The sequence below is a fragment of the Periplaneta americana genome, chromosome 5, assembly GCF_040183065.1.
Source record: "Periplaneta americana isolate PAMFEO1 chromosome 5, P.americana_PAMFEO1_priV1, whole genome shotgun sequence".
Lineage (NCBI taxonomy): Eukaryota > Metazoa > Arthropoda > Insecta > Blattodea > Blattidae > Periplaneta > Periplaneta americana.
Genome location: NC_091121.1, coordinates 15,624,285 through 15,648,837, shown reverse-complemented (window position 1 = coordinate 15,648,837; position 24,553 = coordinate 15,624,285). Strand labels below are relative to the sequence as shown.

Below are 24,553 nucleotides of genomic sequence, written 5' to 3'. Positions count from 1 at the left end.
CCAGTGAAGATAGCAGGAGCAGGAACAGTACTGATAGGGCCTATTTCATTTTACGATACTTCCAACTACACGTGTTATTCGGGCATCTAAATTCAACTTGAGATAGAAATTTCAGAGGAATTTTTCATACCTATCGTAACGAGGCCTGCTAAGATGGGACTTATATAACACAAGAAAATTAGGATTCAGGACAAGGGGCAAAACATGACCATTGTAACATGCTCCAGGTCCATGTTGAATCTTTCGTACACTACTTTTAACACTTGAATATAAATAATTGATTAGATGACGATCTTACTCGTGTTAATTATGTAAGCATGTTCGGCTTACAGCTGTTTAACATAAATACAGACATGGAGATCCTACACAGACAACCCAAAAACCAAAAACTCAACACACTAGAACAATATGAAATATACAGACACACTAAAACACACCCCAATCAAATTCTCAACACACAGATCAATTTCAGAACACAAACACTATTTGACACAACTCTTCATCAAACGAACACATCCATACAACAGGCAGCGAAGTTGAGATAGCGCCGAGATCTAGTAGGCTCTGAGGATGGTGTCAAGTAGCACCGAAACAGCTGTAAGCCGCACATGCTTACATAATTAACACGAGTAAGATCGCCGTTTAATCAATTATTTATACTCCAGGTCTTTGTGATCTCAATCATTCTTTAGTTAGGCCTCCCTGACGATCGCTTTTCCTTGGGTTGGTAATTCAAATAGAAACCGGATATAGTACTTTTTCAATTCATTTATTGTATTCAACGGATCTTACGTCAGAATTGTAACTTTGAGATCTGAAACAAGTAAAAAGTTACTTACATATGCACTTTAAAGAAGCCGGAGGTTCATTGCCGCCCTCACATAAGCCTGCCATCCGTTCCTTCTTGAGCAAGATTAATCCAGTCCCTAGCATCATATCCCACCTCCCTCAACTCCATTTTTATATTATCCTCCCGTCTACTTCTCGGCTTCCTCAAAGGTCTTTTTCTTCCAGGTCTTCCAACTAACACTAAATATGCTTTATGGATTCATCCGTACGTGCTATATGCCCTGCCCATCTCAAACGTCTGGATTTAATGTTCCTAATTATGTTAGATCCTCTGATTGAGGTTCTGGCTAATATGTACATCTATTAGCCTATCAGGCAGTGCATCTTACTTGACGATATGTGTCAGAGGAAGAACAATTGTTTGTATGCATCCGAAGTCTGACTAGTGTAATATGTAGCTAGTCGGCGATGTATGCAATGGAGAGGGAAAGGAACTGGGCAACGTACCCCATTACCTCTTGCCCTAGTTGCCTCATAAGTGGTACCTTCTTGGTATCACTTGTGAAGTTCAGACCTGTCTTCGGACAGTTAACTAATCAACAACAACAACAATTAGGTGAAGAATAAAATAAAATATTTATTGACTTACTAGAAAACTAAACAGTCTTGAAAATGTATTACTGTACCATTTCATCATTAAAAATCTTCCGCTAAATGGCGATGGTGTGTTATGATGAGTTGTTCTCTTGTTACCAGTTGTGCCAACTATACAATTTTCGTTGAACTCCATGGACGATTACTAGTCAAGAAGGCTTTGCTGATTCAGTTTCATTTTTATTCAAACAATTGCATTCCACTGCTCTGATACGTGACTATCCATAATCTCATACAGCAGAAGTTAGGCCTATAACATAACCTAAACAAGTAATATAAACAAGATAGATGATAGAAAAGTTTTAATTAGGGATGATGAAATAAACATGAATCATTTTAAAAGGTACAATAAAATTATTGAAAGTACAATGATGGCAAAGATAGAAACAAATGCTAAGGAAGTGATAAAATTTGTAGGATAGGCAGCCATTATTTGTTTAAACACGTCGTTCGATACCGTTTTATTGGTTAAAAGTAATACGACGTAGTAAAAGTGTAATAGTCAGTGTAAATGTGCTTGCATTTAGTAAACTTAGTGTTCTGTAATTATTCTTAAACTGTATGTAATTTAGCGTTATATCAGTGGTTACATTAAATACTTTTATGCTCGACCATGCCGAAATGTAGTAATTATACAACTGGTAGTAGCCCTTTAATGCACCTCATTGAAGTACACCTATTCATTATAATTCAGTTGTTCAGCCAATGAGAAATCACCATTGTACCATTATAAAACCGCAAGTATCGATTATTCTCGGATATGCAATCGAAAGACAATTAGCGAAAAGTCTCGGAGGCTGGAAATCCAATTCTTTCGCAGAAGGTTATGTTCTGTTACTATAATAATTAGCGTTAATTGTAAATAATATTCAAATAAATTCAATTTGTTGTCTCGTTTTTCAATTCTAAATCAATTTCCAGGTTATATCAAACCTAATGTTGATGTTATTCTCTAGATTATATCAAGGTCAATGACATTCGTGTTTCGGAAAAAATTAATACTTTCCCGTCTGCGCACATCTCACAATTCAGGTCAGTTCCGCTCCTCACTTACATAATCATAACATGAATACTTATGAATAATTTAAAGTTAGAAATATGGTCGAGCATAAAAAGTCGTATGAAACTTGCCTATAATGGTAATTAAGACGCTCGTATGAAAATTATGAAACTCGCTTGCGCTCGTTTCATAAACAAACATACTCGCGTCTTAATTACTACCATTATAGGCTCGTTGCATAATGTACTATTGAAACATCGAAATTCTGGCCCTGTTTGTAATACACTTCATACTTATTAGAATGAAGGTAAGGTGGCAGACTCTATTTTGCTTGTGTTATTACCTATTACCCCTTACACGTGCGTAGCAAACTCCGATCTCCAGCTTAATTATTCTAAAAGTGCTATCAGACGGGGATTATCACATAATGAGTGGTTAGAAAATTACTCTCTTCTGCTTTACAAACATACCCCTTCCCTTCCCTTTTAATTACAGTTCATCGGCTTACAGACTAGATAATAATAATAATAAAAAAAAATCGTTTTCAAAATCAGCAGAAAGCTCCAAAAACAATCTGTCAGCCTCAAGAGGCGATGTTTGCAGAGGTTAGGTCGGTATTGGGTATGTACTTCCATTGTGTTCCAGACACTCACAGACTCACCCACTGCCCCACGGCGACGAAGGGTTTTTAAGTGCGTGGAGCGGGCACTTTTTGCCAAATTAAAACAGTAAATGTTTGCTTGCTTTAAGAGGCCAATTTTCATGGACTTGCTTCCAGAGAATTCAATTACTTTATCCATACGATCCCTCTCTCTCTCTCTCTCTCTCTCTCTCTCTCTCTCTCTCTCTCTCTCTCTCTCTCTCTCTCTCTCTCCCTCTCTCTGCTGAGCTAGCTTCTCTCGTGCGTTGGGAATTCTGCGGATAACAGACTCGCTCATTCTGTTGACTCATTCCCCGTCTCAGGTAATTTTTTATCAGTTTCAATTTGCAAAATGAACTCTGCACACTGTTAAGAGAAAGGAGGTTGTAACTGGTAGGAGGGTTTGTAAACTAAAACGAGACTAATAAAGGAAGGGAAGAGGAAGTCTTTTGTATCAGAGGCGTTGTTTTGTTGAAGTTTTGCAAGTTTTAGTTCAATTTAGTTTATTGCTGGCCCTTTCGATCACAAGTTTCTGTTCATCTGCATAGCGATGCCAGACGCATTCTAATCCATTTTAACGTCTGCAGTTTGTTTCAATACGTCTTTTCAATGAACTTTCAGTAGTTCAGTGTTAGATCGCTAGATTATCATTCTCCGAACCCTGGTTCGATCCCCTAATTTCACGACAGTGGTATTTTTTGTAGACATGATACCAAATACCTTACTACAGTGGTTGCCAAACCCCATGAAATTGTGACGTAATAGAAATGCGACCCACACCACTATCGCAGGGAGAGGGGTGGAGTAGGTATCTCCTCAGGTAATGCAGCGAATAACAGTGCAGAGATGGACTGTGACCAAAAAACGAAAGCAATATAACGTTGTCCTACTTATTAACTATACACACTTTTTTCCATGTTAATTTTTTTTATCCTCCTATTAATTATTTTTGTATTATTAATAAAATAACATAAATTGATTTTCTTATTTAACATAGAAAGAGCGTGTACTTTACATCAGCAGTAATTTGAAATTAGAAAAACGTTCCAGGCTGGTCACGAAGTTGTAAATTACACTACATACTTCAAAAAACGTTGAAGTATTTTACTCCGATTAAGACATAGAAGCCGATATTTTTTATTGATTATTTATTAAGGAAATATTCAAATTACACTCATACGCAGAAAAAAAACATGGAAGTATTTTACACCGATTAAAACATAGAAGCCAATACTTTTTATTGTTTATTTATTATTGAAATATTAAAATTACACTACATACGTCGAAAAAAACGTCGATGTGTTTTACCCCGATTAAGACATAGAAGCCGCTACTTTTTATTGTTCGTTTATTATTCAAGTTACAGGTAAGGGCGTGGTAGTCTTCATAACAAGAAGAGCAATGACAACGTACATTGTTCTTTTATACTTCATTTAAAATTTTACAACAAATTAAGTATCTCATATTTTTGCCATCTGCACAAAATAAATACTTTTCCTCCCATGCTCCTTAAAATTAAGTTTTTACTTACTATCTGTTTTCGAAAAGACATCGAAACATATTATCCTACACACTTGTAACATTACATGCGTACGTCCGCTGCTGATAAATGTCTTTCCTTACATCGAAGTGATGGCTGTAAACAGAGGGATATGATGTCATGGTTATGCTTGAGTGAAGACAGGGGCATGTGCAGCGACAAAGATTTTGGCGATCACTGCCTTACTATAATAATACCGGACAGCTAGTAGTTTTACGTGGCAACGACGATGGTGCTGCTCCCTACCTGCCGGAATGGAGATACTCGCGAAACAAGCTGTAATCAACTGCAGTGTATATTGTTGCCGGGCTAGTTAATTTGTTAATAGTTCTATGAATTAGTACTAGGTACTAGTGTTAAAATGCCAGGGTGTATATGTGCTGTTTATAGTTGTGACAATTGCAGCATTACAAATTGCTCCAAATCGTACTTTCGATTTCCGACAGTTCATAAAACGTAAGTCAACAACATTCTTTAGTAGGCCTAATTCCTTCGTCTTGTGTTGATAGAAAAATACAAATTAGTTTTTTTATTTAGACCTAATAAATGAATAGAAGTTAAAATGTATTGGATTTTAAGGTTTTATCAAATTAAGTTTTATTGTTGTCCACATGCCTTTAATAATTATTACAAGCATCAGATTACTATCAATTTTATCTTTGCAGTTGTCAGCAATGCGTATATAAAACGTTACTGTAAATTCATTCCTAATATCAGATTGATTTTGTCTCGGTAAACCAAAGAAAAAATATGTAACAATTAATTACGGAAAGTAATATGAAGTATGCAATATTTCTCATAATATGCAGCTTTGATATAAGATAATAATTTACAAGCATCAGATTACTATCAATTTTATCTTTGCAGTTGTCAGCAATGTGTATATAAAACATTACTGTAAATTCTTTCCTAATATCAGATTGATTTTGTCTCGGTAAACCAAAGAAAAAATATGTAACAATTAATTACGGAAAGTAATATGAAGTATGCAATATTTCTCATAATATGCAGCTTTGATATAAGATAATAATTTACAAGCATCAGATTACTATCAATTTTATCTTTGCAGTTGTCAGCAATGCGTATATAAAACATTACTGTAAATTCTTTCCTAATATCAGATTGATTTTGTCTCGGTAAACCAAAGAAAAAATATGTAACAATTAATTACAGAAAGTAATATGAAGTATGCAAGATTTCTCATAATATGCAGCTTTGATATACCGGTACTGTAAGATAATAATTTTACATAAAATATTGTTCAACATTTCTTAAGTGTTTCATATATAATTCCACATTAGTAACTCACGTTTTAAACAATATTCCGAATCACGCTATGTTAATATTTGTATGTGTGGACGTAATTCCATCCCACTGCGCTAGATGTCAGGTCCGCGATTTTTCGCACTCACATCAATGCTGCTAGTATACAGCTGTCCGGTATTATTATAGTAAGGTATGTGATGATACGACTAAAGAGTCCCAGAAAGCCCTCGAGCTCGGAGACTAGAGAATTTATAATTTCAAGGGAAAAATTGTTCTGGGGCCGGGTATCGATCCCGAGACCTTTGGCTTAGCGCACCAACGCTCTACCGACTGAGCTACCCAGGAATAACATCCGACACCTCTCAATTATTTCCTTTATATCCACACACCTCAAGTGGACTGACGAGACGCCAGAAATCCAACTTTGAGTACACACAAACTCTGTGTGACTTGAATTGTGGGTTTTCTGTTAACGAACCTATAGTAACGTATATACTCGTATTATGCAAATCTGACTACGTTAACAGAAAAACCACAATTCAAGTCACACAGAATTTGTGTGTAGGCCTACTCAAAGTTGGGTTTCTGGCGTCTTCAGCCCACTTGAGGTGTGTAGATATAAAGGTATAAAGTGTGTGGTATAGTTCCTGGGTAGCTCAGTCTGTAGAGAGTTGGTGCGCTAAGCCAAAGGTCTCAATTTATCCCTTGAAATTATTCAAGTCTGCTTCACAGGGACGTATACCTGTAAGCCAGATTTGCAATAGACTCAATAGAGAATTTATGTTATCATTTCCAGCTATCCAAATTTAAGATACGAATTTCCTGCTTTTCCCTCTTCAAGTGAAAACACTTTTCAACAGTTAAATTCCAGCAGTATTAATTCTGTACTTTAGTAGCATCACATGAGTAATCTATTGTAACATTGTAAGTCTGTTCTTTATTTTGAGTTCTATGATACTTGGCGTTCGAAGATATCTGACCTTCATTTTTCTGATCGTGTAACCGAATATTCTAATCACGGGATATCAGAACCAAAGATATAACAAATTGACGAACTTTGAAATAGTTTCGTTAGTTCCCAATAGGTGATATTAGGGTGACCAGACGTCCTCTTTTGTCGGGACGTGTCTTCCTTTTTAGGCCTTTGTCCGGGGTTCGGACGGATTTAAAAAACAATCAAGAAATGTCCTCCTTTTCGTAACTTGTATGCCTGATATTTTGAAATTATCTGATTTGACCCTTTTTCAAGTAATTTGCCTGTAGGTGACAGCAGCACCGAAGGAATATATTCTTTGCCAACGATCATAACTCTTTTTGCTTCTCCTTGTTATGGTCGTTGTTCACAGGTAGCTAGTAAATCAATGGTTCAGTATAATTTGAAGAAATTTTTTTGTGTGTCATTTTACAAATACCTTCTGAGCAAACCCAAGTTACTGCAACGAATTGGATCTTCAGAAAAGTATCTGCAACAGGATTAAATAAGGAGGATATGGGGAAATATAACGGTAACCCTCTTTTCATGTCTTCTTTTATCTACTTTAAATTTGTACATCTGAAACACATTACTAAGTAATATTAAATTCACATTTTGTGCTGCCTTTCTATGTATTTTGATAATAATTATAGTTCCCTTTGCTTTCATACTATGTAGCTAATTGTAAAATGATTTTATATTTATTGAGATTTTTCATAAGTATGCTGTAATAAAATGGATATTGAAAGAATTTTAAGTATAATATAGGGCTAAGGCTAAATCTAAATATATATTTCTGTCCTCTTTAATAATTACAGTTGCCTTGACTTTCATATGTAGCTAACTATAAAATTATTATTAAGTTTTTTCATAATTATTTTGTAATAATATAGATATTAACATACTATTAAGTATGATATATATAAGCCTAAATTTGCACTGTAAATATTTTGCAATAAAATAGATATTGACGTAATTTAAAGCATAATACAGGCGTAAGCCTAATTCTATGTGCAATTATTTGATCCTCTATTTTTGTACAATGTCCTACTTTTCGAATCTTCGTTTTCTCTTTTTTATCGATGTGAATCTGGTCACCCTAGGATATGCTGTTATTGAGACGAGTAAAAATGTGTTGGGGAAAGTAATGATGTAGATTAAGAAGACGCACTATGGTTATGGTTACATTAGTAAACATTTTCTTGTTGATATATTTTGATACTCCCTGTATCATGGAAGCACTTTTATTAATGTTGTTGTTTAGTCAACTGTTCGAAGACAAGTCTCAATCTCACAAGTGATACCAAAAAGCACCACTTACGAGGCAACTAGGCCAGGAGATAATGGGGTAGAGTGGTCAGTTCCTTTCTCCCTTAAATCAACATAAAACAAGATGTTCTTAACAGGAAATGAGAAAATTGAGAATGTGGTGATGATAGGATTTGGAGACAAGTCGTACGTAACAAGAAGTATGCACACTTTTAACGAAACGCATCCAAATCGGTCACATATTTCTCTGTGAACTGTGAGAAGAATAGAAGCGAAGTTCAGAACCTCCAGTTATCAGTAAGAGCGGCAGAAGAATTCACGATATAGTAGAACCCCGATTGCCCGTCACCCTATTAACCGATTGGCGGATTATCCGACTGTCTTTATGTCGCTTTTTTCTATATATGAAGTACTGTACATTATATTAGCACGTTATTTTTCTAGAGAGGGTTATTACAAAACATTACCCTTACACAGTATGGTGTACTGTTGGAGTTGTCGTACTGTATAAATTCCATGTAAAATGACTTCCTTGCTTTAAAAAAATTGTGTTGTGCTAAACATAAAAGAGTACAAATAACTGAGTGGTTTGGAAGACGAGAAACTGTGGCTCAACTCAGAATACGAGATTGGAGCCTCAAGTGCGTTCAATTTAATAAAAATCAAGGATAAAGTGTATAAAGTATGTAAATCTACGACACGAGACCTCCACTATTCCTATCTTTCCACTGACAGCCATTACAAGCAGTTTCCTTGCCCCTTAAAAACCCGTTGTCAATAACCAGACTTAAATTAGTGAATTTATGATCCACTACCTAGCGTGTTCAATACAAGACTATGGAGGAAATTACTAAATTGTAAACATTATTCACTCAATGCAAATCAAGCTTTCTGGTAAAGTAAAGTTGATTTGAATAATTTCGAGGGAAAAATTGTTCCGGGGCCGGGTATCGAACCCGGGACCTTTGGTTTAACGTACCAACGCTCTACCAACTGAGCTACCCGGGAACTCTACCAGACACCGATCCAATTTTTTCCTCTATATCCACAGACCTCAAAGTGGGCTGACAACTGTGACTTAAATTGTGGCTTTCTGTTAACGAACAGTGACGTGTATTATGTAAATCAAGCTTTCAGGTATAACTCCCTGTAAAGTTGATTTGAATAATTTCGAAGGAAAAATTGTTCCGGGGCCGGGTATCGAACCCGGGACCTTTGGTTTAACGTACCAACGCTCTATCAACTGAGCTACCCGGGAACTCTACCAGACGCCGATCCAATTTTTTCCTCTATATCCACAGACCTCAAAGTGGGCTGACAACCGTCAAGCAACCAACACTGAGTGCAAACTAACTCCGTGTGACTTAAATTGTGGCTTTCTGTTAACGAACAGTGACGTGTATTATGCAAATCAAGCTTTCAGGTATAACTCTCTGTAAAGTTGATTTGAATAATTTCGAAGGAAAAATTGTTCCCGGGACCAGGTATCGAACCCGGGACCTTTGGTTTAACGTACCAACGCTCTACCAACTGAGCTACCCGGGAACTCTACCAGACACCGATCCAATTTTTCCCTCTCTATCCACAGACCTCAAAGTGGGCTGACAACCGTCAAGCAACCAACATTGAGTGCACACTAACTCCGTGTGACTTAAATTGTGGCTTTCTGTTAACGAACAGTGACGTGTATTATGCAAATCAAGCTTTCGGGTATAACTCCCTGTAAAGTTGATTTGAATAATTTCGAAGGAAAAATTGTTCCGGGGGCGGGTATCGATCCCGGGACCTTTGGTTTAACATACCAACGCTCTACCAACTGAGCTACCCGGGAACTCTACCAGACACCGATCCAATTTTTTCCTCTATATCCACAGACCTCAAAGTGGGCTGACAACCGTCAAGCAACCAACACTGAGTGCAAACTAACTCCATGTGACTTAAATTGTGGCTTTCTGTTAACGAACAGTGACGTGTATTATGCAAATCAAGCTTTCGGGTATAACTCCCTGTAAAGTTGATTTGAACAAATTCGAGGGAAAACTTGTTCCGGGGGCCGGTATCGAACCCGGGACCTTTGGTTTAACGTACCAACGCTCTATCAACTGAGCTACCCAGGAACTCTACCAGACACCGATCCAATTTTTCACTCTATATCCACAGACCTCAAAGTGGGCTGACAACCGTCAAGCAACCAACACTGAGTGCACACTAACTCCGTGTGACTTAAATTGTGGCTTTCTGTTAACGAACAGTGACGTGTATTATGCAAATCAAGATTTCAGGTATAACTCCCTGTAAAGTTGATTTGAATAATTTCGAAGGAAAAATTGTTCCGGGGGCGGGTATCGATCCCGGGACCTTTGGTTTAACATACCAACGCTCTACCAACTGAGCTACCCGGGAACTCTACCAGACACCGATCCAATTTTCCCCTCTCTATCCACAGACCTCAAAGTGGGCTGACAACCGTCAAGCAACCAACACTGAGTGCACACTAACTCCGTGTGACTTAAATTGTGGCTTTCTGTTAACGAACAGTGACGTGTATTATGCAAATCAAGCTTTCAGGTATAACTCCCTGTAAAGTTGATTTGAATAATTTCGAAGGAAAAATTGTTCCGGGGGCGGGTATCGATCCCGGGACCTTTGGTTTAACATACCAACGCTCTACCAACTGAGCTACCCGGGAACTCTACCAGACACCGATCCAATTTTTCACTCTATATCCACAGACCTCAAAGTGGGCTGACAACCGCCAAGCAACCAACATTGAGTGCACACTAACTCCATGTGACTTAAATTGTGGTTTTCTGTTAACGAACAGTGACGTGTATTATGCAAATCAAGCTTTCAGGTATAACTCCCTGTAAAGTTGATTTGAATAATTTCGAGGGAAAAATTGTTCCGGGGACTGGTATCGAACCCGGGATCTTTGGTTTAACGTACCAACGCTCTATCAACTGAGCTACCCGGGAACTCTACCAGACACCGATCCAATTTTTTCCTCTATATCCACAGACCTCAAAGTGGGCTGATGATTAGAATAATTTCGAAGGAAAAATTGTTCCGGGGGCGGGTATCGATCCCGGGACCTTTGGTTTAACATACCAACGCTCTACCAACTGAGCTACCCGGGAACTCTACCAGGCACCGATCCAATTTTTTCCTCAATATCCACAGACCTCAAAGTGGGCTGACAACCGTCAAGCAACCAACACTGAGTGCACACTAACTCCGTGTGACTTAAATTGTGGCTTTCTGTTAACGAACAGTGACGTGTATTCACTCAATATACGAACATATTTTATGGTACGGATTGTCCGATTTTTTCAATTAACCGTTCAGTCTACCCCCTTCATTACCACGGATAATAGAGGTTCTACTGTATTGTAGTCACGTGGCCCATAATGTTTGATAGAGAACAAAATAGACTTTCTAGTTAAAATTCATCGTCTGACTTAAGTGATCTGCATAAGGGTCCAATATAAGCAATCATAAATCGAACCCACGTATTCCTACAATGCCCTTGACAAGACAAGAGTGGCGCTCACCCGGCAGGTACCGCACGGACGTCCACTCTGTAATTAGGCTGGCCGGACCCCGGAGCCGGGGCGGGATCTACTAGAGAGGCCAAGTTTTGATACCCTCCCCTGAAATATGGGCCTACTATCCACATAAGGGATTCATGATAACATCATAGTAACAATGTCATCGTGAATGTTTGCAACATCTACATTATATTTTAAATCAATATTATTATGATTTAATAACTCTTCGGAGACTGAGTGGTCCGTCGCGCAAGGCGTCCGGTTTCGGGTCCCGGTGAAGTCTCCGGGGTTTTTCATTGAGAAACCCATGCGAACGTTTTTCAGCCAATGCACGAGCTCATTGACGCTAGACTGACCAATGAGAATCGACTTACATCTGTAGTTAAAAGAATGCTGCTCAAAATAAATAAGTGATAGTTTTTTTCCTCCTACGTTCATTTATTTTATTTGTACATCAACAATCACACGATTACCTCAGACTCGCAGACTCAACATCCAGCAACAATAATTACAATATTGCTCAATTAATTATTTTAAGGAAATAGTAATATACGTTACAAGAGCGGTATGTTGATGTTTTCATGTTCGAGGAAAAGATTGAAAAAGCGAAACGTAGTTGAGCTTTTTTAAAATACATAGAATGTTAATATATTTCAAATAATATTAGATAATAGAAAGAGATTATTATGAGACAATTTTGAAAATACAGCACTATCAGGATGATGTCTAAAGAATGAAGTAACAATTTAGTCAGTGATAGTTTAAATCAGTAAGATTGGAGTGAAAAGCTAATAAGGTTATATTTTAAGCTGTTTTTAAAGGTGTTTATTGTCTTGCAGCTCCTAATACTTTGTGGCAAGGAAATCCATTGACTCGAGGTGGATATTGTAAAAGATGATGAATAACAAGATGTTAGCACTTGTGGCGGACAAAGTCGCAGTTAGGTTTTGACGTGAAACGTATTTCTGCATGGAGAACAAAGGGAGTGCTAGGAAACCCAGGGGAATACAAGGGGTACGATTTAAATACAAGGAGAATAGTGGGAATTTAAGTAAAACAGGAGGAATACAAGGATAACAAAGGGAGTGCTAGGAAACCCAGGGGAATACAAGGGGTACGGTTTAAATACAAGGAGAATAGTGGGAATTTAAGTAAAACAGGAGGAATACAAGGAGAACAAAGGGAGTGCTAGGAAACCCAGGGGAATACAAGGTGTACGATTTAAATACAAGGAGAATAGTGGGAATTTAAGTAAAACAGGAGGAATACAAGGATAACAAAGGGAGTGCTAGGAAACCCAGGGGAATACAAGGGGTACGGTTTAAATACAAGGAGAATAGTGGGAATTTAAGTAAAACAGGAGGAATACAAGGAGAACAAAGGGAGTGCTAGGAAACCCAGGGGAATACAAGGTGTACGGTTTAAATACAAGGAGAATAGTGGGAATTTAAGTAAAACAGGAGGAATACAAGGAGAACAAAGGGAGTGCTAGGAAACCCAGGGGAATACAAGGGGTACGGTTTAAATACAAGGAGAATAGTGGGAATTTAAGTAAAACAGGAGGAATACAAGGAGAACAAAGGGAGTGCTAGGAAACCCAGGGGAATACAAGGGGTACGATTTAAATACAAGGAGAATAGTGGGAATTTAAGTAAAACAGGAGGAATACAAGGAGAACAAAGGGAGTGCTAGGAAACCCAGGGGAATACAAGGGGTACGATTTAAATACAAGGAGAATAGTGGGAATTTAAGTAAAACAGGAGGAATACAAGGAGAACAAGGGAGTACTAGAAGAACAAGGGAATACAAATAAAAGAAGGAAAATGCAAGAATGAGAAGGAGAATACAAGGAAAACAACCAAAAATACTTAGAGAATAATGGGAATACAGTAGTTAATGTGTTATGAAAGTTCGTCATGACTTTATTTCCGATCACCCGGTCGGAGAAGCGCTAGTCCCGGCGGTGAATCTGCAATCAGAGGAACACGTTCGAAGTGATTCCTCTATAGAAGGTTTCTTGCTATTGAGCAGTCGGTGGGAGCGTCTTAATGAAGTGGCGTGATTAGAACGCGGGTCAAGCCATTAGCCAGCATGGTGATGCTGCAGCGTACAGAGTAACCCCAGCCCAAAGAAAAAAAGCTTCAATCAACGTCATATTATTGATGCAATTAGAGATAATTGAACACAGGTCGAATCTCACGCTAAAGACGTCTACTGGCCCGTTAATTGGGTAAGAAGGTGAGTGCAATTGTTTGGAGTATTTGGGAACATCACCAATATTATGTACAACTGCAAGAGATTTTAATAACAATTCTTATTTGTAGACAACCATTCTCAAAACCATGTCAAAAATTGACTATTATACCACAGCGTGCAAACAGTGCTATTAACACTTACTTACAAATGGCTTTTAGAGAACCCAGAGATTCATTGCCGCCCTCATATAAGCCCGTCTTCGGTTCCTATTCTGAGCAAGATTAATTCAGACTCTAGAATCGTTACACACCTCCCTCAAATCCATTTTAATATTATCATCCCATCTACATTTCGGCCTTCCCAAAAGATTTTTTCCCTCAGGTCTCCCAACTAACACTCTATATGTATTTCTGGATTCACCCATACGTGTTACATCCCCTGCCCATCTCAAACGACTGGATTTAATGTTCCTAATTATGTCAAGTGAAGAATACAATGCTTGCTGTTGTGCGTTGTGTAAGTTCCTCCATTTTCCTGTAACTTCATCATTCTTAGTCTCAAATATTTTCATAAGCATCTTATTCCCAAATACCCTTAACCTCTGTTTCTCTCTCACAGTTAGAGTACATTTTCACGACCACACAGAACCGGTAATATAACTATTTTATAAATTCTGGCTTTCAGCTTTTTGGGAACAGCCTGGATGATAAAAGCATCTCAATCGAATAATGACATGTATTTCCCGTATTTATTCTATATTCAATTTCCTCTCGAGTGTCATGGCTATATTTGTTACCGTTGCTCCAATGTATTTGAATTCTTCCACCTTTTCAAAGGATAAATTTCCGTTTTTTTATATTTCCATTTTGTACTATGTTCTGGTCATGAGACATAATCACAGACTATACTTCGTCTTTTCTGGATTTACTTTCAAATCTATCTCATTACTTGCTTCAAGTAAAATTCCCTTGTTTTCCCTAATCGTTTGTGGATTTTCTCCTAATACCTTCACGTCATCCACATAAACAAGAAGCTGATGTAACCTGTTCAATTCCAAACCCTCTCTGTTTTCCTGGACTTTCCTAATAGCATATTCTAGAGCAAAGTTAAAAAGTAAAGGTGATAGTGCATCTCCCTGCTTTAATCCGTAGTGAATTGAAAGAGTATCAGACAAAAGCAGACCTTTACGGACTCTGCTGTACGTTTCACTGAGACACGTTTTAACTAATCGAACTAGTTTCTTGGGAATATCAGATTCAATAAGAATGTTATATAAAACTTCTCTCTTAACCAAGTCATATGCCTTTTTGAAATCTATGAATAACTGAATCGCTCCATACAGAAAGGGCTTTAGTCCATTAGACCTAGTTTTGAGAAAACAAAAGAAAACATTCTGTAAATGCCTACTCTATTCCTTTCTGCATAGAACTCTGAGCCTGACGCTTCAGTTTCTATCTTTCCAAACATTGGACTGAATACCTTTCTGCACAGGCTGATGGAGCCACCCATAAAGATATGATTTCCATCTATATCTCGTTTTTTAAAATTTGTGACTGAAGCCCTTTCTGTATGGGCCGATTCAACTGATGTATTATGCCCTTAATACTCCCATTTTTCTCCAGTATGTGTCGAGTACAAAAAACCTTATCACTAGTCGATATATTACGCCTAAAACCACACTGATAATCGCCTATAATTTCATCTAGACATGGAGTTAATCTTCTCAAAAGAATATTGGACAAAATTTTGTACGACGTCAACAAAAGTGATATTACTCAATGGCTACTACAGTTAGTCTTTTCCACCTTCTTAAAGATAGGTACGATTAAGGTTTCCATCCATTGTTCTGATACAATTAAGAGAAATGTGTTTTTGTAATATACTGAACTCGTAAGGAAATATATTGCTAATACATAGGTATTGACAGTTTTAATAAAACTAAACAAACTGAATACCTCCAGACACGCAGCATCTGCTGCTGAATTAGCCGTGAAGAAGAAAGTCAATAAATATGCTCATCTTTTAGACAATTATATCTTTGTCCCATTTGCTGTGGAGATCTTCGGTCCTTGGAGTCATGACGCTAAAGTTTTGGTATCTCAAATCGGCCAAATTTTGATCTCCATTACTGGCGATCGCCGTTGCACTACTTATTTGCGTCAAAGCTTAAGTATTGCTATTCAACACGGAAATGCAATGAGCGTTTTGGATACTCTTCCAGAGTCCAGCCCTTTGGACGAACTTTTTCTCCTGTAATTTTTTTTTTATCTCTATGTAAATGTTTATATTTAGTGTTTATATATGTGTAATTGTAACAGTGAAAATATTGTTAATCCAATAATTTTTTATTTATTTTTTTCATAAGTGTATATTATTTTTGGGAGTGTTTTTGTAAATAATTTTATGAGGTTGTTATTGATATGCTGATACATTATTTGTAATGATAGAAATATAATTCATTTATTTAATAGCAGAGCCATAATTTGAATTTTGAATGTATGAATAATTATAAAAACTTTGATCCAGTTAAAAAAAAAAACTGAAGTATTGTAAGTAATATTCTAGGCCTATACATTTTCATTACTTATAAGTACAGCTTGTTGCAAGAAATGCAGTCCATTTCTTCAAGTTATTACTGTACCATAATCGCATGGGTCATGTGTGATGTTGGTTGCGTTTTGGATATGTTTTGAAGGAATATCAGGGGTGATGAAAGTTATATTCAGTTAAGGTTTGTTTTATTTCAATATTAAAGTAGTTAAACTACCATGTTTTCCGGTCCCTGATGGGGTGATTTTAGTTGCCTATTCGAATAATGTGGACGACGTTTCTAGGACAGTCCGTATATTGAAAATACTAAAATGTACTGTATGAATTGCTCTAAACACACACCTTCATCTCAAACAGCAGAAATAACTAAAATGCTCTCTCAATTAATATCACTCAATAAAAGAATTGTATTCCAATTGTATTCCAATGGATACCATCCCATTGTGGAATCCTGGGAAACGAGAATGTGGACGCTTTAGCAAAGAAGGGCAGCACTGCTACTTACAGAGCTGTTACTAAATCTACGTATTACTCTGTGAAGAGATTTATTAAATCTACACACTTAGACTTCAACAAACAAAATTTGATAACACAATCTCAAGGGAAAAAATGGAACTCTCTGCATCATAATCCACAGTTAATTCCCGATTTACCACGAAAATCGTCTATAGCTGCATTTAGATTGGCAACAGGCCATGATTGTTTGATTTACAATTCATTTTTCTATATCAATATGCCTGGTAAATTATTAATAAGTATTTAATGAATTTCAATCTTAAGGCATTAAGTAAGTAATCTTATAATAATTATTACTGCTGCCGTAAAATCTTTTACATATATTTGGTATTATAGCTCATCTAATTATTACGAATTATAATACTGATCTTTGTATTAATTTTCAATGAATGATAAAAAATCATACCCAACTCATGATCTATTACGAAATTTATCGTACATTCCACTACATTCACAAGCAACGAGCTTTTATTCAATATCTCAACTAATTACACCCAATAGTAATTCTTTAACATAAACAACATTTTTAACGAGTAATCTTATAACAATAATAATTATCTGCGTCTCTATATAATAACTTGTCTATATTTGCATTTATTATTATCTCTTAATCTCTATTTTCAGGTGAAACAATTACAAAACACACAACATCAACTACGAAAACTATCTTGAACTTACGACAATTCCCAGCCATGATTACTCTAAATATTATTATCTTCATTATAAAATTTTAACTTTGGCTAATTTAATCACTGTATATCAACTGTAAAGTAGTCATCAACGTAAAACAACATCCACTGAAATGCCAACGGCCTCTCTAAGCGAAATAGTTACAAAACACAAGAACATTAACTACGCATACTATCTTGTAACTTACGACAACTTTCAGCCATGATTACTTTAAATATTTTATTATCATCATTTTAAATTTTAACATTGACAAATTTTAAACATTGTATATTAATTGTAACATGAGCTATATGTATAAAATAAAACATTCGTCCAGTCGAAGTTCAAATTCAAAGATTATCTCAATATTCATCCTGTTTCATGTTATATCTACATAAAGCTCATGAATTTCATGTATCATATATATTGTTCTCTATTTTCCTTGTTATTTGCATAATATGTTATCATAGGTCCAGATAATATGTTTTGTTATATCTGAAGATGCCCTAAACGGCGAAAACGTTCATATATTGTTATTAAATAGTAAATAAACATTTGCAAGTTTATATGCCTTAAGATTGAAATTCAGTAAATACTTATTAATAATCATGATTGTTTGGCCAAACACCTGCATAGAATTAGAATATATCAATCCCCTAACTGCCCATTGTGCAACTCAAACCAAGAAATGGATTCGAAACACCTCAAAATCTGTGCTTCAGTGGCTGACCATGATAATATATTTGTAAAGTATTGGAGTGCAAGAGATCAAATGACTCTATTGTCAAACGCCTGGCATTAGAAAACAATAACAACTGTACGAATTGCTTAATTTAATCCTAATATTTTAATTTTTCTTCTATTTTATTTCCATAGCACTCTGAAGTAAATTAATTCTGCAAATATATGTGTGATTCGGTCAACGACAAATTAAAATTTCTGCTATAACGTCACATCTCTGGTTCTGTTCTAAAATTAAACGCAAGGTTACATCAGAGCAGTAAAGTTGGGAAAGTGTGTACCCTTTGAATGAAGAAAACAGCCTCGATCCTGGCCCCATGGCCCCGGGGGGCGCGAGGCATCTCACGAATTGCTTTCGTCATAAACTAATCGGGTCCTCTAATTGGCCGAGAAAGTCAAGGGGATAAGCTATAATTTGGTTTCTTCATTTCATCGCTGTAAAACTGATTCTGATTGTGTTCGACTGATATAACGTCACTCCATTGCATCATGCGTATTCTACGAACTGCCGTCATTTGTTACTTCCTTCTAAAGCAATTATACAGACATCAATGAACTCAAGTCACTCCATCAATGCAGAGGTCGCTATATTTCCTTATTGTAATGTCATGGACTGTCACGAATTTCTATTACGTTTTTGAACTGGATGCGGCGTAGGAATATGAGGTACGATCTATGAGCTGTTTGAAAAATTGGTGGACTAAATTTATTCTATACAATTGAAGTCTGTTTCATCATGGCGACCTTTTGGTTGACGAATTATATTCCTAGGAAAACTATTCATTTCTCTTCAATGCTCTATCCACTAAGGCCGACTTCACCAAACATGATTTAAGTCTCTATTATTAAGTTCTTTGTTTTTTTTACAGAGGAGGGACCCGAAGGCTTACACTGCAGCCTGAGGCTTATTGTGCTCACCACTCCTATTCTGTGAATGATTGGGTAGCCGAACGGCCACGCTCTTGTACAAGTGCAGCACGCTATTGTATGGATGATGATGATGATGATGATGAAGATGAAGATAATAATACTTACTTACTTACTGGCTTTTATGGAACCCGGAGGTTCATTGCCGCCCTCACATAAGCCCGCCATTGGTCCCTATCCTGAGCAAGATTAATCCAGTCTCTACCATCATATCCCACCTCTCTCAAATCCATTTTAATATTATCTTCCCACCTACGTCTCGGCCTCCCCAAAGGTCTTTAATCCTCCGGTCTCCCAACTAACACTCTATATGCATTTCTGAATTCGCCCATACGTGCTACATGCCCTGCCCATCTCAAACGTCTGGATTTAATGTTCCTAATTATGTCAGGTGAAGAATACAATGCGTGCAGCTCTACGTTGTGTAACTTTCTCCATTCTCCTGTAACTTCGTCCCTCTTAGCCCCAAATATTTTCCGAAGCACCTTATTCTCAAACACCCTTAATCTCTGTTCCTCTCTCAAAGTGAGAGTCCAAGTTTCACAACCATAAAGAACAACCGGTAATATAACTGTTTTATAAATTCTAACTTTCAGATTCTTTGACAGAAGACTAGATGACAAAAGCTTCTCAACCGAATAATAACACGCATTTCCCATATTTATCCTGAGTTTAATTTCCTCCCGAGTGTCATTTAGATTTGTTACTGTTGCTCCAAGATATTTGAATTTTTCCACCTCTTCGAAGGATAAATCTCCAATTTTTATAGTTCCATTTCGTACAATATTCTGGTCACGAGACATAATCCTATACTTTGTCTTTTCGGGATTTACTTCCAACCCTATCGCTTTACTTGCTTCAACTAGAATTTCCGAGTTTTCCTTAATTGTTTGTAGATTTTCTCCTAACTTATTCACGTCATCCGCATAGACAAGAAGCTGATATAACCTGTTCAATTCCAAACCCTCTGTGCTATCCTGAACTTTCCTAATGACATATTCTAGAGCAAAGTTAAAAAGTAAAGGTGACAATGCAGCTCCCTGCTTCAGCCCGCAGTGAATTGGAAAAGCATCAGATAGAAACTGACCTATACGGACTCTGCTGTAAGTTTCACTAAGACACATTTTAATGAATCGAACTAGTTTCTTGGGAATACCAAATTCAATAAGAATATTATATAAATCTTCTCTCTTAACCCAGTCATACGCCTTTTTGAAATCTAGGAATAACTGTTGTACTGTACCCTTATACTCCCATTTTTTCTCCAATATCTGTCGAATACAAAAAATCTGATCAATAGTCGATCTATTATGCCTAAAACCACACTGATGATACCCAATAATTTCATCTATATAAGGAGTTAGAAATAATGATAATAATAATAATAATAATAATAATAATAATAATAATAATAATAATAATAATAATAATAAGTGAATTAATGATGGCGAAATGACTCCGATGTCCAACGCCTAAAGTTACCCAGCAATTCTGCTCCAATTGGATAAGGGAAAACCCCGGAAAAACTCCGCGGTACCTAACTTGTCCCAACCAGGGTTTGAACCCTGGCCCGCTCGTTTCACTGTCAGACGTGCTGACCGTTACTAAACAGCGGTAGAAAAGTCCTTTACAGTACTGTCCGTATTTTGCTTCTTTTGTTTTTGGAAAACGAAGAGTATCTTCCGATTAACAATTTTTAAGGGCAGGCGAAACCTAATAATGACCCACAAGCGGTGAGTTGTAATACTGTAATTCTATTTAAAAAAAATATCGGTGCCAGGACTCTGTAGATCAAATCAACTTCAATGTTACAAAATGGTAGCGGCCACGGAAGCTCGAACTCCTGTCTGGCTGTCTGCCTAGAGAATGAAAGTCCTGTGTCCCAGAACTGGCGGCTAGTGGGTCGAGACGGAAGGCTTTGAAAGTAATTAATTGTCTGGTGTTCATGTAATTACATCAGTGTAAAAAATAAATTTAATTATTATTTATTTAACGTGAATCTACGCGACATATTTTACATTGTTTACTATTAAACCGTTGTTATTATAGCTGTAATTATTATTATTATTATTATTATTATTATTATCATCATCATCATCATCCATACCCATACAGTTGTTAGAGCACGGTGGTAAAAAACTGAAACTGTCTCCATTATTCAATCATTCATTGTGTTCTGCCCAAATGCAGGTATTTCACTGCAAACCCAGCATTCTCCAACTTCTCCTATTTTCCGCCGACCTCTCAGTCTCCACATACAATACATATATCTTAATATTGTCTATCATCTGACATCTACTTCTGCAACGAATGTTTCTCCCGTTCACCATTCCTTCTAGTGCAACCTTCAGTACGCACTTTCGTCTCAGTAAGTAACTCAACCAATTTCTTTTTCGCTTCTTGATTATTGGATAATAATAATAATAATAATAATAATAATAATAATAATAATAATAATAATAATAATACGTCAAGCATAACCAGACGACTTCTGATCTCAAGTCCATGTGCCTCGGCAGAGGTCAACGATCATCCAAATGGTACGGGAGAATCGTGTGGTTGGTACCATGGTTCCCCCCCAGCCAGCTGGCCCGCGCAATCGAATTTTTCTAACCAGCTTCCATACTCATCACGATGCTGGGTGGGCACCGGTCCCATTCATTAGCTTAAATCCATGAGGAGCAAGGAACGAAGACACTTTTTTCATAGATTTTCTTTGCAGGTCTCCAATAACAATAACAGCACCTTTTTGCTTTCTCCTTATAACTCATTTTTATACTAACACAATTTTATTTCTTATTCAAATATTATTTTTTCAAATATACTGCATTTACGAACAATAACAAGCATTTCAATATCCGCAATATGTTAAAGTGACTATTACACTTTTACTACGTCACACTACTGTTGACCAATAAAATGGTACGAAGGGACGTCTTTCAACCAATCATGGCTGCTTATCGCACAATTTTATCGCGTCCCTAGCATTTGTTTAATTTTATCGCGTCCCTAGCATTTGTATATTTTTATCACTACCCTAGCATTTGTTTCTTTGTTTGCCAAAATTTCAAACTGCATTGGTCTGGACGTCAAAAAACAGAAAATTACAAACCACTCCAGTCGATGCACAGCACTTTCAAATATGACTCGCATGGGCATTCAAGAACAAGAATTAATAAAGATCACGGCTATAGCTATGCATCTTCCCTGAAACCCTATTTATAAATAAATGAAGAGCACCATTCGGAAATCCTGAATAAGTTGAGGGATACACCATGTACATCAACGAGTTCACTTCTTTTACGCACACGTCCAATATAACATCAACTGAACCACCAACCACTAAAACATTCAAATTTGAAAATTGTACTTTCAATAACTGTTTCTTTTAAAATTAGTCATGTTTATTTTTTATTTCATCATCGTTAATTAAAACTTTTCTTGTTTATTTCATCATCCCTAATTAAAACTTTTATAACACTTCTTTATATTATTTAGGTTATGTTATGGCTTCTGCTATATGATTTATGGATAGTCACGTATCAGAGATTGTTTAATACAAAGATTTATTGAAAATCATCTGTCAAGTGACGTTGATTACTGGGATCCGGATGATTGAAGTGGAATGCAAATGTTTTAATAAAAATGAAACTGAATCAACAAAGCCTTCTTGACCAGTAACCGTCCACAGAGTTCAATGAAGATTCCACAGTTGGCACAACTGATAAGAAAACAGCTATTCATAACACACTACTGCCATCTAGCGTAAGTTAATATTTGTAACGTTGAAATGGTACAATAATACATTTGAAGACAGTTGTATTTTCGTAAGTCAATTAATGTTTTATTGTAATGGAGTACTTTATTACTTCTAATCTTTATATACTTTCTTCTACTCGTGTAATAGTCAATTAAATCCACTCGAATTTTGATTTTCTCTAGATAAATCAAAACCTCTAGTGAGATAATTGTTGGTAAATCTTGCACATCCATTACGCATTTTGCACTCACAATGATCCACAACAGCCTCGGCTAACAGGATGTTTCAGTTTGTTTCTATAGATAGCCACAGGCATCAAAAAATAAGCCTACAATTGCGTATTGAACAGTGCAAAAATAATACACATGCATACTGACCCGCGAGATTGTATCCAAACTTCATCACTAGTTACAAACAATAACATGATGCCTCGGTTATTGGTGTGCACAGAGTGGGGTTTGACCTCCTGCCCATCTCTCTGCGAGGCACGTAGCGCCTAGGAAATTGAGTTTATAGTAATTTGATTGTCACAGAACCTGTTGTTACAGGGGGCAGCGCAATCGATCATTACATATAATGGCGGCACCGCAGCCTGGAGAGCGGTGACCCGCAGAGCACAGTGTTCTGTAATGACAGGGAACTGTGGGCAAGATCGAGACAGCCGCCGTCCCCGGGGCGAAACCTTCGCAGCATCACCTGACTTTTCATCAGGGAGTCAAGGGTTCGACACTTAATAGACCTGTCAGACATGTAGACATTCGGACTACCGTGCAGGCTTGCTTCAGGTGTTGGCTATTTCATCTATCCTTGTTATCTGTATACAGGTTTACTACAGAAGTGTGGCTACCATGGAACCCAGGTCATTTTATAATTATTTCATTGGCTATTCTATTTTCTCTTTTCTTTTTCGTTGCTATGGATATTCATTCCTTCAATAAAGTTATTTTAGTATTGAGTTAAATTATTTAATAGTAGAGCAATTCCACGTGTAACTGACTGACATTTACAGTACACTTTGACAGCAAAATGTCTGCCTAAATTGTATAATGGGTTGAAATTAGACTGTGTCACCGCAGGATTTTATAGAGGAAAGTGTACACTTAAGATACATATAAAAATAAACGTCTTTAATAGGAAAAGTATACTATTTATTTATGTCCAAAGTGTGTGTAACAGACTGACATAAATGTCAACTCTCTCTTCGGGTGAACATGGTTCTCCACAGATTTCTCTGAATTGTCATTGCTGATACAATTTTGCAAAATATAGTTCGGAAAGGAAATTGTAATCTTCAGTTTAAATTGAAAACGACATCCAAACCATGATTATCAATGGAGTTATGGCCGAAAAAGTGATGTGTAACAGACTGACCTCATTCTGTAACTGACTGACATCTCTGAATTTTAAAATGAAGTTGCACTTACAGAACCGTAAATAGTACAAAATAATATGAAACTTGATAAATAGTAAATTAACATAACGATTAATTTAAATGAATCATATGTTTTCCAGAAT

General features: G+C 36.7%; 1 long non-coding RNA gene and 1 other non-coding gene across 2 annotated transcripts in view; both read right to left on the bottom strand.

Annotated features, from left to right (window-relative positions):
* Window positions 1-24,553, bottom strand: part of LOC138700469 (uncharacterized) — a 941,569-nt gene that overhangs the window by 287,323 nt on the left and 629,693 nt on the right. The gene's annotated exons all lie outside the window — the stretch shown is intronic.
* Window positions 9,067-9,139, bottom strand: TRNAN-GUU (transfer RNA asparagine (anticodon GUU)). Its single transcript has one exon. It is a non-coding gene; the product is annotated as a tRNA-Asn (tRNA).